The sequence below is a fragment of the Phocoena sinus genome, chromosome 14 (assembly GCF_008692025.1).
Source record: "Phocoena sinus isolate mPhoSin1 chromosome 14, mPhoSin1.pri, whole genome shotgun sequence".
In the NCBI taxonomy this organism is placed as follows: Eukaryota; Metazoa; Chordata; class Mammalia; order Artiodactyla; family Phocoenidae; genus Phocoena; species Phocoena sinus.
Window position 1 is genome coordinate 65,922,585 of NC_045776.1, and position 14,355 is coordinate 65,936,939.

Below are 14,355 nucleotides of genomic sequence, written 5' to 3' on the forward strand. Positions count from 1 at the left end.
TGTATTAAGTGCTCTGCATCTGTTATCCATCATACTTAAATGGCCAATCTACAGGGTAGATGTTATCACCCCCATTTAACAGATGATGGAACTGAGGTCTTGAATGGTTGTGTCACTAGCCTGAAGACAAACAGCTGGTAAGTGGGGGAGCTGGGCTTCAAATCCAGTGAGAGACGGGGTTGGGACACTTTTTCTGTAAAGGGCCAGACAGCAAACATTTTAGGCTTTGCAGGCCTACACAAATACAGACTCTGTCACTGCAGCACGAAAGTGGCCATATATAAAATGTAAACAAACGGGTGTGGCTCTGTTCCAATAAAACTTTATTTATAGACACTGAAATTTGAATTTCATGTTACTTTTATGTGCCACAAAGTATTCTTTTGCTTTCTCCCCTCAACCACTTAAAAATGTAAAAATCACAGGCCATACAAAAACAGGCAGTGGGCTAGTCTGCTGACCACTGCTCCACAGGCAGCACACTCAACCACACCGTTTCCGGCCTCTAATCATGAAGACCAGCCTTTGGCATTATTGCAGAACTCAGCCACGTCTATCTCCTGCCACACAGACCCCACACTCCAGCCCCAGAGGCAGCCAGCAGGCAGTGAGCACTGGACGAGGGCTCACCCTCACTCACCCTGTCCCAAGCCCTACGTGCAGCACTTACAAGCATAAGTGAATTTTAACCCACACCAGCTGGCAGTCCTGTGATCTCCCCCTTTTTACAGAGGAAGGAACAGAGGTACAGAGAGTTTAAACCCCTTGCCTGAGGTCACCCAGTTGTACACGTGAGAGGTGAAGCCAGGATTTGAACCCAGGCTGTCGAACCTGAGCTCCACCATTGCTATGCTGGAGCCCAGCCTGGGCCCGCAGCCAGACTGTCTGGGTTTGAGTACGACAAGGCACTGCACATAAGCCCTTGGCACAGAGTCTGGAACACATTAAGGGTAGATAAATGTTAGCTGCTAATATCATTAAGACTATTGTTACTACCACTATAGGCTAGCTATGTGGCCTTCAGCAAGTTGCTGCCCCTGTCTCAGCCTTGGTGAGGTCTCTAAATAGCTGCCAGCTTCAATGTTTTTCAGCCCTATGAGGTTGCAGAGGGCTCCTTGTTTTCCTTGGGTCTCAAGTTGAGTTTAAACCTCTTGAGCTGGCCCTGAGGGGATCAGGATCCTTGCCTGGGGGCCACACAAGAGCCACAGAGGAGGTGGGGCAGAGTGGAAGGGTGGGGGGAACAACACACAGTATACCGAAAGGCCGGCCCAGATGAGAGCTGGGAGCTCTCTTTCTTCCAGTGACAGAGCCAACTATTTCTCACCAAAAATCTATTATGTTCCCCTGTAATTCGATCAGGCAAGAAGGGGGCCCCAAATTAAGTCTGGAACTAGCAAATTATCTTCTAATTGCACCCTCTGATTTCCATCTGATGAACAGCGTGCGGATGGAAGAAAATGCAAGCCACAAAGAGACGGGGCCAGGGAGCTCATGAGCATAACTCCTCTTGACATTTCACACAGCTCTGCTGTTCCAGCGGCGGCGGGTGCAGTGAGTCGGTGTCTAGGAATGCGAGCAGGAGGCTGCAGGCGCTCTCCATCCCCCCTACTCCCCTCACAAAGGACTCAGTGGGTGGGTGGGTATGTGGGGAACTAGTGTAAGGACCTCTCAATGCCATAAAACTGCCTCCCCCTGGAAGAGGTGTGGCTGCCTCCCCCAGTGCTGACCTGAAGCGGAGGCCCCTCCAAGGTGGAGTCCACTTGACCCCTATAAATCCAGACTGCAGAAGGAACCATGAAGGACGCGAAACCACCAGATGTGAGAAGCCGCTGGCTGATCAGACCCAAGCGTGTGGCTCCTCAGGGCCAACTTCAAAGGCCTCCAACCGCCCCCAGAACTGGGAGGCGGGAGGTCACAATGGAGGCTGTACTTCCACCCCCTGCCCCTGGATACTGGTTCTGGGTGGAAAGCTGCTCTTCTAGGTACCAGAGCAGCTGGCACAGGATTCAGAGGCTGCGGCTGCCAGAGGCAACTGCAGGGATCCTTGGACTGGCAGTGACGGACGGGATAAGATGGCAGGGGAGGTACTAATCTCCTGCACATTTCACAAGTTGGAAACCTGGAGGAGAGCCCAGCAAACCGACTCCTCAGAACCAGCTGAGACACTGGGCTTCGAGGCGGCTGCGAAGCTGGCAAGGACAGCCTTCAGGGCCAGTGGCCGCAAGTGAGTGCTCTGGGGAGCAATGGTGAATGAATGAATCACCCCAACCTCTTCTCAGAAGGCAGCTCTGGTCAGATAACCTGAAGCCCAGGAACTGTGTCCATGTGGGGCCCTCTACTGGCTGGGAGGACTCCATCCAGGGATGGGAGCTCGGGGACCTTGGAAGGGGAGCGGCGTCATCCTCATCTGCTGTTTTTCTTGCCTCTGCTCCCCCTCAATTCCAGTTCACTTTCCATACTAAAGCAGCAGTCAGATGAGGGTCCCAGCAAGTCTACTGCTAGAAATTTTGCCCAGAGAAATATTCCTACAAACGTGCCAAGACCTGTGTCCAGCATGGTTTCATGCTGAAAGATGAGGAATAATCCATGTGCCCATCAGCAGGGGTGGGCTACAAGCAATCTCACTTTCACGTGACAGAATACTACGCAGATATTAAGAATAATGAGGTAGGGGCCTCCCTCGTGGTGCAGTGGTTAAGAATCCGCTTGCCAATGCAGGGGATACGGGTTCAAGCCTTGGTCTGGGAAGACTCCACAGGCTGTGGAGCAACTAAGCCCATGTGTCACAACTACTGAGCCTGCGCTCTAGAGCTCATGAGCCATAACTACCGAGCCCATGTGCCACAACTACTGAAGCCCACGCCTAGAGCCTGTGCTCCGCAACAACAGAAGTCACTGCAATGAGAAGCCCGCACACCGCAACAAAGAGTAGCCCCCGCTCGCCACAACTAGAGAAAGCCCGCATTCAGCAACAAAGACCCAACGCAGCCAAAAAATAAATAAATTAATATTTTAAAATAATAATAATAATGAGGTAGATCTTAGGGTCCTGAAACAGAAACTGTCCTGGGTAAAGGGTTACATGAAAAATCCAGGCATCAGAGAGAGCGTGCAGTATGATCCCACCGTTTCAAAAGTCTATGCGTGTAACCCTTAGAGACCACCTGGTGGACTCTACCACGTGGCTGTTGGTTTCTCTTCAGGGTAGTGAGACAAGCAGCACGGAGGAAACAGCATTCATTTTCTACCTTTTAATACTGCTTACATTTTTTCTTACACTTAAGTGCTGCTTTTTAAAACGATAAATGGACAAAAACAAACAGAAGTCCTGGGACCTCCCTGGTGATCCAGTGATTAAGAATCCACCTTTCGGGCTTCTCTGGTGCAGTGGTTAAGAACCTGCCTGCCAATGCAAGGGACACACGTTCGAGCCCTGGCCCAGGAAGATTCTACATGCCGCGGAGCAACTAAGCCCATGCGCCACAACTACTGAGCCTGAGCTCTAGAGCCCGCAAGCCACAACTACTGAGCCCACTTGCCATAACTACGAAGCCTGCGTGCCTAGAGCCCGTGCTCCGCAACAAGAGAAGCCACAACAATAAGAAGCCCGTGCATCGCAACGAAGAGTAGCCCCTGCTCACCGCAACTAGAGAAAGCCTGCGCACAGCAACGAAGAGGAAAAAAAAAAAAAAAAGCAAACAAAAAGAATCCACCTTCCAATGCAGGGGATACGGGTTCGATCCCTGGTCAGGGAACTAAGATCCCACATGCTGTGGGGCAACTAAGCCTGTGCACCGCAACTACTGAGCCCGTGAACTCCGGAGCCCGTGTGCCACACCTACAGAAGCCCGTGAACCGCAACTAGAGAAGCCAGCTCACCGCAATGAAAAGAAACCCACGTGCCACAACAAAGACCCAGCGCAGCCAAAAAAACACAAAAGTCCCATGGTTTAGAGTAAACACCTTCTCACGTGTTTTTCCTAGTGCTCCTGTCCAGAGGCAAAGGCTGCTTGGGTGCCCTGCACTCAGGACCCCCAGGGCTGTCTCTCCAGCTTCCCCCCTGGGGTCACCACTCTGGCCACCTCCTGCCCCACTCTACTTCCTGACCTGGCCACATAGGCTCTCCCTGGGCAGTCCCAAGCCTTTGCTCCCTTAGCTCCTGTAGCCTCCTCCACCTCCAGCTGGTGACTGTCTCCTCCTTTTTTTTAAAATTAATTAATTTATTTTTGGCTGCGTTGGGCCTTCGTTGCTGAACGCAGGCTATCTCTAGTTGCGGTGAGTGGGGGCTACTCTTCGTTGTGGTGTGCGGGCTTCTCATTGTGGTAGCTTCTCTTGTTGCAGAGCATGGGCTCAGCAGTTGTGGCTCGTGGGCTCTAGAGCACAGGCTCAGTAGTTGTGGCACATAGGCTTAGTTACTCCGCGGCATGTGGGATCTTCCTGGACCACGGCTCAAACTCGTGTCCCTGTACTGGCAGGCGATTCTTAACCACTGCGCCACCAGGGAAGCCTCTGTCTCCTCCTTTTTCCAGGCCCACCTCCAAAAGAGCACTCAGTGTCCTTGGAAAGGGTTTCCTTAACACATCCCCAAGCACATCACACACAGGAGGGGCTCGGAGCCCGTACCTGTTTACCTCCAGGTCGAATACATGAGGCCCACCCCTGACATTCGCAGATGCCTAGTAAATGATTCAGGACCCCCATTACGAGCAACTTCTAGAGTGGTGATAACTAAGGTTTACAATGCAATTTACAAAGGGCTTTTATGCTCATCATCCAGGTTAGTCCTTGCAATAACCTCAAAAAGAGTACACACAGCACAGACAGGGCAAGGGAAGCCGAGGGATGTTAGGTAATCCATCCAAGGTTACTGCGGGGAAGTGCAGGACTGAGATTAAAAGCCTGGTTTGCTGACCTCCGATCCCATGCCCCTTCCTCAACAGGAACCCTAATGAGGCATTCAGGAATCCAGCCTCTCCAACACCTACCCAGGGCCCTGAAGTGCTGGGTATGCTGAACTCCTCCATCTGATTTCTCTAGATTTTCTGCCCACATTCTTATTGTCAGGATATCATGAAAGCAATTGCCTCGTGGGAATCAAGAGGGTCTCGTGACCAACAACCCAGTGAAAACATGAAGTCAGGTCTAACAAGTCATGACTGATCCACCACTGCTGAATCCTCGTGATCAGCCCCCTTCCTAAATGCTCACTGTCTACCTATTCCATCATCTGCAAAATTCCACAGAATTCCACCAGAATTTGTCCACAAAATCCCATTCAGAATTCTGTGAAGGAGTCAAGTCAGAAGAATTCTAAGTTCACTTTTTCCAGGATCTCCTTTTTTCCTCCTTTTTGAAAACTGGGCCAGTTAGCAACCTCCATTCTTATTTCACTATTAGATCCCCAACGCCTGGTACACGGCAGGTATGGAACAAACTATACTTGGGGTATTACCCCATCTCCACGGTTTTTCAAAAGTAACTAACTGTTGCTGTGCCAATAAGGTATCCCCGCTTTTTCTTCCTTCAAAGTATTAGGAAATAATTTTTCCAGTCTGAAAATCTAAACACATTTCATGTGACTGGGTACCCTCATACACCTTGGGCTTTCTATACTCCCTTCCGAGTTTCAAGGGACTGGACTATATCTCTAAGGTTCTCTCCAGATTTCCAGGATACCTGATTAAGCTGGATGCCAAGGACTGTATTTTGCCCTGTGTTTGTTAACACGACACCACGTTCCAGAAGTCGTGGACACTTGGCTCCCTTTCTGTAAAACACTGACCGAGCTCCATGAGCCCCACAGTGGGGTGGGCTTGTTCTCATACACTTTCATTTAAGTCTCATAACCCTGTGAGGTTGGGATGTCATCTCCTTGTTATGTATGAAGAACTGAAGTCCTAATAGAAGGTCATTCAAGGTTACAGGTCTAGGAATTGGCAGAGATGGGATTTAGCCCAAGACTTTGGATTCCAGGTCCAAGACACTAAAGTTGCCTCAAATAACTATTTTATACTTGCTATTTGATTTACAGTGGTGTTTTTAAGTTTGGTCGAAAGAACTGCAGCATTGGACACCCCTGGGCAGCTTGTTGAAAGTGATGATTCCTGGACCTACCCCAGGCTGATATAATAATAATTGCTGAGAGCGAGCCCAAGTATTGCATTTTGTAGAAGCCCCGGTGTTTCTGATGCAGACTGAAAGCTGAAACCACTGCTTTCCTGTGTGCTCTTCCACTTGATTCCACTCTACTCTCACACGAACCCTGAGAAGCAGGCAGCACAAATCACTAGCATCCCCTTGTTACAAATGAGGAAATGACTGCAAGGCAGCTTGTTCATCTTCTTATTCTGGATGCAGCTTAAGTACAGAAATGTTTGGTGGTTGACATTCTGTACAGCCTTGGCTCGCTGGGGACTTCCACCCTCCTGGCGCTGTTCTTACTCATGTGTAACACACAGTAGCTGCCTCTGTCTTTTTTTTTTTTTTTTTTTTTTTGCGGTATGCGGGCCTCTCACTGCTGTGGCCTCTCCCGTTGCAGAGCACAGGCTCCGGACATGCAGGCTCAGTGGCCATGGCTCACGGGCCTAGCCGCTCCGCGGCATGTGGGATCTTCCCGGACCGGGGCACGAACCTGTGTCCCCTTGCATCGGCTGGCGGACTCTCAACCACTGCGCCACCAGGGAAGCCCATGCCTCTGTCTTTTCTTCACTGACACCGCAGTGTTGCTCAAGGTACAGTGGGAAAAGGTGACTCCAGAATATAGGGTCTTCTCATGAAAAGGCAGCCTTTGGAACTGAAACAAGTTAACAAAACAAAACGCAAGGGCTGACAAAAACAAAAACAGCCGGTGCTGCTGCAAGAGTCAGTGCTACTGATGGGAGTGGAGTGGGGCACCCCCTGTTCTAACCAGGATCACCACCGGGCTGCCTCAGCGAGGCAGGACCAGAAGGTGACTGACACGTAAGAGAAAACCATGCTAATTCAAACCTGAAACCTGGCTTGAGGTACTGGGAGGTTTTTCCTGGTAATAGGGAGGAGTGTGGAGACAGAGAGCTTGTTGGCACCCTTCCAGCACTGCCCAAGTGAGGAGGGATTCTAGCCCTTGCGGGAAAACTACAAGGCAAATTAGCACAGTGGGCTGGGCAGTGCAGAAGGCATGCCATCCTTCAAGACTGCTGCATTGCTGGTTTTAGACTCCAGAATGACATTTATAGACAGAGATCTTATTCTATGCCCCCATTTCAGAAGAAGAGCTCTTGCCTGGGAGAATACTGCAGAACAAAGATATGGGGATGACGTGCACTGGAAGGGCTTTATCCAAGTGTCAAAAGAGAAAGATGGTTGTTTGATAAAAACATGATTCGCCCAACAAGCACTGAGTGCCCGCTGCGTTCTTGGCACTCTGCCGAGCTCTGGGAAACAAAGATGAACTGGATGTGGCTCCAGACTCAGAGAATTTCATACTCCGAGACTGATGTTAGACGTGTGAACAGATACTGACAGGGCCACGACTGAGGTTATACAAGGAGAGTAACAAAGACAGAGAAAAAGGCTCCTCTGATTGGTGGGGAGGAGTGTGGGTGCATTCGGGGAGGCTCCTCCACAGAGGACTGGCTGCATCGGCTGAGTCTAACAGGCTGATCGCCAGGCAGACAAGAGGCATTCCACCTGAAGGAACAACATGTGCAAAAGCACTGAGGCGGAACAGGGGAAGGTCCATCCGCCACAGCACAGGGCGCATGTGAAGAGTGAGCAGAGGGGAGGCTGGGATGGGGGAAGAGGGCACGGCAGACCACCAAGAGTCAGGTCACCCACAGGTGGTGAGGAGTTATCAGAGGTATTTAAGCAAGCAGAGACTCCCAATGAAGAAAACACAAAGCCTGAAACACCAAAGAGAGCGCTGGTCCTTAGCTGCCAGTTCCTCTCCCTGAACAGGCATTTGTCTCAAGTCCACAGCTGGCTGTGTGTACATCCACTGAAGACTGCTGGCCAACCAGTGTTCACTAACAGCAGACCACGGCTTCATCCTCAGGCCACGTCTCCACCGAGGTGGTCCTTTTAACACCTGAGATTTGCCTGCACGAGCTGTAAAAGAACAGGGTCACAACCCCTTTGTAGATAATTATCCACTGTGGCTCTGTAACAAATATTAGAAAACTGAATGTTTAACATTCAGTGTCAAATGCTGTGTTTACACATTCTTCCCCTGACTGCATGGGGAAAGAGTGCTTTGGATACCCTGACAAATCTCTGGGAAATGTCTGGCAGAGAAGACCTGAAAATCTAACCTGGCTGACAACAAACTTGCTGTGTGATCTAAGGCAAGCCATTAAACATCTCTGGGCTTCCATTTCTTCCTCTGTAAGAGGAAGGAGTTAGGTGAGCAAAACATTCTACACCAGTAGGTCAATGCTGAAGGGCTGTGGTCAGAGAAACGCTGACTGGCTGAACACCCAGAGACCTCTCCAAAGCCAGGGTCACCTTGGTGAATCCAGGACCCTAATTCAGGCCTCATTTTTGACCTTTTAGGTCCAGGAACAGGACTTCATAGTATCCAGAGAGGTGCAGACATTCTAGGATGTGTCTATCCTAACCATTTATTGACCTCTGTCCATTTATGAATTGGCCCTTGAAATCAGAACACCACATCCCCTGTACAGGTGCTGCTCCCTGATCCTTCCTGTCATCAGAATCCCAGGAAGCCGAGTTAGGCATCAGAAGGCTGCACTGTGAGCATGGACTTAAAATACAGGGAAATGAGGAGCCATGGAGAGAAATTTCGTTCTGGCAGCCATGAGCTAGCCAAACCAGCCCCGCCTACAACAAAGAACACCCTTCTGGTGACTAAACCCAGATTCAGTATCTCTATGTGGACATACTTCTAGTTTTGCATACTTCTAGTTTTGCCGGACTTTTCACTTACTGTTTCACTGTTGGCCACTCATTATTCTACTGGTTTTTAAACTAATTTTTAATTGAAAAAAATCATTACTTCTTTAGATATGTAACAATCACCAATTCACGTACTATTCAGCCCTGGCAGACATTGGGCTCCCTGGGAGCTACTAACAAATGGCTACCAGTCATGGGCACTCATTCTGCAAGCCCTGGTCCCACCAGGGCCACGCATGGCTTCACTCACCCACCGCTTACAATAACATGACGAGGCAGGCACTAGGCTACTTTCTCCATTTCATAGATGAGGAAACAAAGCACAGAAAGGGTAAGTAACTTGCCCAAGGTGCGCAGCTAATAAATGGCAGGACCAGGATTCTAACTCAAGCAATCTGGTTCTAGAGTCTTTCTTAACTACCACACAATACTGCTCTTGTTACACACAGATCCAACTAGTTTAACTCCCAGAGGACAAACTTCATTTCCAAGTTCTTGGGGAATCGCCAAACCATCCACCCCCTCCCTGCCATAAATCACCCACAAGTAAAAGATACTTTTTTTTCCCCACTTTATACTCAATGGGCATCTTTAGCTAATGCCATCCTTCAAAGATTTCTAAAAATTTGAAAAACAAATATATTAAAAAACTTGCGATTAGAATTGGGATTTGTCAGATTTCAGGACAGTTCATAACTAGTTTGGGCCATAGTTGAACATTTCTCTTTCTCTCTCCAGGGCTTGCTCTTGTCTGGACTGTACCTACAGAGTACAGCTCAAGACCTGCTGCTGGACAGGAGGACTCCTGGGTCAGCCTCTTTGGCTCCTTTGGGGGCAGAAGACAAATCATTCACTTTTCACTCGACACTTGTAGGCAATTGTCCCAAATAACCCAATGTCCGGAACCAATTCCTCCCTGCCATTTACAGTAACTGCAGCCACGGTGGCTGCTATGGGAAGGATGTGGGGAAGGGGAAGGGCAGGGAAAGGCCTCACTTTCATCACATCACTTGGCCACCCCAGGCAATTCATTCAACAACTATCCCTCCCATGCCAACATGTGCTCAGTGGTGACACATAAAGGGCAAAAAACCCTGTGGTCCCTGACCAAGTTATGCTAGCATATTAGAGACCTCAGGATGTCACTAAGGAGATGAGCAAATGAATAAATGTGAGATTAAACCCACAAAAAAAGCTTCAAGAGAAGGTCTATGAAAGCATAAAACAGGGGCCACAACCTATTCTGTAACTATTTCCCTGAGACATCCGTTCCTCATCCAGGTAAAGACCTGAAGGATGAGCAGGTGTTAACTAGGCGAAAAGAGGGTGAGAGAGCATTCCAGGCAGAGGCAGCAGGATCAAAGGCCTTGTCAAAAGGAAGAAGGGCGAGTTTTGGACCTGTGAAGAGCAGCAAGGCTGAAGTAGAGGAAACGGGAGGCTATGGGGCGAGGCCAGACCACGGGGAACTCTACAGGCCACAGAAAGGACTTTGGCCTTTACCCAAGAATGCTGGAGAGTCGTTGAAGTGTATGAGGACAGAGAGATGACAGAGTGTGACGTAGTCAGATTTTTTTTCTTTTTCTTTTTTTTTGCGGCACGTGGGCCTCTCACTGTTGTGGCCTCTCCCGTTGCGGAGCACGCTCCGGACGCGCAGGTTCAGTGGCCATGGCTCACGGGCCCAGCCGCTCTGCGGCATGTGGGATCTTCCCAGACCGGGGCACGAACCCGTGTCCCCTGCATCGGCAGGCAGGCTCTCAACCACTGCGCCACCAGGGAAGCCCAGATTTTTTTTTCTTTTTAAAGATCACTCACTCTAGCGGCTCTGTGGAGAATGTATTGGGGGTCCAGAGTGACCATGGACAGTAAGAAGGCTACTGTGGTCATCAGGTGAGGGATGATGGTAAACTGGAACACGGTGGTGATAGGAGAAATGGAAAGACGTGAACGCATTCAAAGTATAATCTGGAGATAAAACTGACAGGCTTGGATATAAGGATGAGAAAGAAGAGGTGTCGTGAAGGACACCTGGGTTCCGGCTTGGGCAGTGGGTGGATGGTGAAGCCATTCAACAGGACAGGTTACGATGGAAAAGGAGCCAGTTCTGGGGGGAAGACTGAAGGCCCGGCTGGGTCTGAGACGCCTGCAAGACCTCCGAATGGACATGTGAAGTTAACAGCAGGATACTAGTCTAGGACTCAGTGGAGAGGTCTGGACTGCACACCGATTCCATCAGTATGTGGAGTATGTGGTCATCAGCATGTGGAGGACAGGAGCCATGGGGGTGGGTAAGACTGCCCAGGGAGGGAACAGTGAGCCCACCTGGAGGAACGGCAATGTTTCAGAGCTGGATAGAGGGGGGTAAGCAAACTGGAATGACCAGAGAAGTGGGAGGAAACGAAGGGGGCATGGAATGTCAGGGGAGCCAAGGGAAGGAAACGTTTCAAGAGTGACCGAGACACTAATAATAAACGCTAACATATATTAAGTCTTAATTACAGCCAGGCACTCTGCTGAGGGCTTTGAATACATGTTCAAATTTAGTCTGCACAACAACCTTTTGAGGTGGGAACCATTTCACTCTTTTATAGATGAGGAAACTGTGGCAAAGAAAGGTTAAGGCGGTGACTCATGAGGAGCTGGGATGGAAACTCAAGCAGCCTGACTGCAAACTCTGATTCACCTGACTACCTCCAGGGCAGCTCGGGAGGCCATACAAGATGAGGACTGAAGAGTGGCCAGCGGACGGACCGCTGAGTCTATCCTCTGGGACACCCCCAAGGGAATGTTCCAAGGGAGAGACAGAATGGAAGCCAGACTACAGCCCATTATTAGGAACACTCCAAGTTTTGACCTGTTTTTCAGCTGTCTGAGGGAACCAACTGGGAGATATGACCAGTAGGTCCAATCTGTGTCCCCGACAGCAGCTAACTGGGTGCTTTAATACAGTAGATGATGCTCAAAATGAAATGAGAACGGCTCAGGAGCACAGTGTTGCTACGTGCTGCTGCTGACCCACTCCATCCTAATGTTTTCAGAGTGCTCTCTGATGTGTTACCTCCGTGATCCTCACAACGACTTCATGAGGTGGGTTACTTTCACCACATCTTAGAGATAGGAAACTGAGACTCATCACAGCTAAGGAACTTGCCCACAGTTACACAGCTGGCCTGGCTCACCAAGGCTCAAATCCAGGTCTTCTGACTCCAGGTCTAATGTTCTTTCGTGGGAGTCACAGTGGAAAGAAGACCCTTCTTTGGAGCCAGAGAGACCTAACTTCGAGTGTCAGCTCTGTGTGACCCTGGGCAAGTTACTTTACCTTTCTGGGCCTTCCTGTATAAAATGGGGTTGTAGGGTTACCATGAGGGTTGAATCAGATAATCTAAGTGAAACTCCCAATACAATGCTTAGTAAATTATCAGTCCTCCATCCCTGGCCCCACCCCCAGCCCCTCCATCTCTGCCCTGGACAGCCAATGTGGGGCTTCTACGGGGTCTTATTTTTGTTTTTCCAAAGAACAGAGCAGGATTAAGGCACATTGAAGGTCACAAGCTGCTGCTACATATTAGAAGTCCCACTCTGATCATGCTGGAGTCCCTTGTCGGGGCAGAAGGCAGCCCAGGTGTTTGCCCTTCCCCTTCCCTGCGGGGCAAGCCCCAGGCCCCAGGCATCTATCCAGCAGCCAGCCTTAATGACCTGCTGGCTGGCTGTTTCCTTAGAGATAAACTAGACAAACTAGAATCAAAGGCTTTTGGGTCAATAAACGGGACAGCAACACCAACAGTACAACAGCAGAGGGCAGGGTTGCTCCACTGACTCCCACGCCAGGAGCCAGAGACCCAGGAGAAATTTAACAGCACTTTTACTGACACTAGAGTTCATGAAGCCTTTGAACCAATGTCCTTCAGTGCTATCTGACACCACCAGTGTGTGGAGGGTGATTTCTTTTCACCCTGAAGGTACAGAAGAGGAAACTGAGCCTCAGGGAGGGTAAATGACTGCCCTAGTCAGGAATGCAAAGACTCTGGTAAGCAAGGAGTCAGGATGCCTGGGTTCAAATCCCAACTATGCCAGTTACTAGCTCTGTGACTGTAGCAAGTAACCTCCATTTCCCTATATTTGTAAAATAAGTAAGACCAGTACCACATTAGGTTGTTGTAGGAATTAAATGAGATAATGTACGTGACATACACTTAGGACAGTGTCTGGTGCAGAGTAAGCACTCAATAAATGGTACCTGTTACTGTAATTATCATTCTACTGCGCTTGTTTGGATGGGGGTGTGGGTGAGAAAATGAGCACAGCTTTCAGCACTGCAGAAAACACTGTCGTCAGCCAGCCCATTATACCACAGTCTTGGTCGCTACATGTGTGATTTCTTCACCGGCCTTTCCTGGAGTCACAAATTTAGAGGAAATGGTCTGTAGCTTGATGAAGTGACAACAGCTTTCTATCTGCATCATCCCTTTTCCAGAGCATCGCCATTAGGCAACACTTCTCCAAAGAGAAAGCTGTTCGCGATCCTGAGAAAGGAGGCCCTGAAAGTTCCCAGGAGCCTTAAGAATGGTGGAGTTGCCCCTGTGATAATGCTGTCAGGAATCGGGTCAAACAACAGAGTTCCAGGTAGGGGCCATAAAGAGGCAGTTTTTCCTCCTCCCACAATCTCTCCTCCTTGGCCAAACACCTCTGACTAGGGGGAAAGGACAATCAAGGACAATCGTCAGAAAACTCATCAAGTTTCCCTGGTTTGCCAACATGCCAAGAGACCAGGTCACCATTCATAGCTTCTCATTTTAACCTCAACTACAAACAATGTGCAGTCCGGCTGCTTTCCTGGCCTCCCCCAGAGAGAGGGAGCCAGTTCCTGAGAGCTTCAGAGAGAATGTCCCCAGCTCTAGAACCAATGGCACTGCTCAAGAAGGAAGGTCAGAGGTACGGAGTCCAAACAGGCCCACTGCGAAGGCTGAGGAGAGGAAGCGGGAGGGCTGGTCAGCCAAGCATCCAGAGATCAGAGAGATCCTGGCTGGGCGCCCCAACTGCATCAGCACAATTACGGACTTCCAGGAAGTAGGTTAACTGGCCTCCAAAGTACAGCCCCAGGTCCCAGCCGTAAGTGGCTTCCTATTGTCTGGGCACCTGAGAATCTGGCGGAGGCAAGAGGCAAGATTATGTATGTGGCTGCAGACGGGATGGGATAGTGTAAGGAAAGGTGAGGGGAGGAGTTTGAACCAAACCCCAGCAATTTCTCCATTCAATATCCAGCCCCACCCTGTGACTAGGAAAACAAAGGTATGGGGGAAGGGGAGAAGAAAAGTCATTTCCTTTATTGTAACTGGAGCCCAGCTGGGTAAGAGTGAGGCTGGAATGGAGTCAGGAAGAATGAATTACTTTGGGTAGCACGGAAGGAGGGTCCTGCTTCTAGCAGGCCTGCACCCAGACACTGTGAATTCATCAGAGAATCACAGA

General features: G+C 49.7%; 1 protein-coding gene across 6 annotated transcripts in view; it reads right to left on the bottom strand.

Moving 5' to 3' along the window:
• LOC116765143 (E3 ubiquitin-protein ligase RNF185) overlaps positions 1 to 14,355 on the bottom strand; it is an 88,196-nt gene that overhangs the window by 26,182 nt on the left and 47,659 nt on the right. The window lies entirely within an intron of this gene.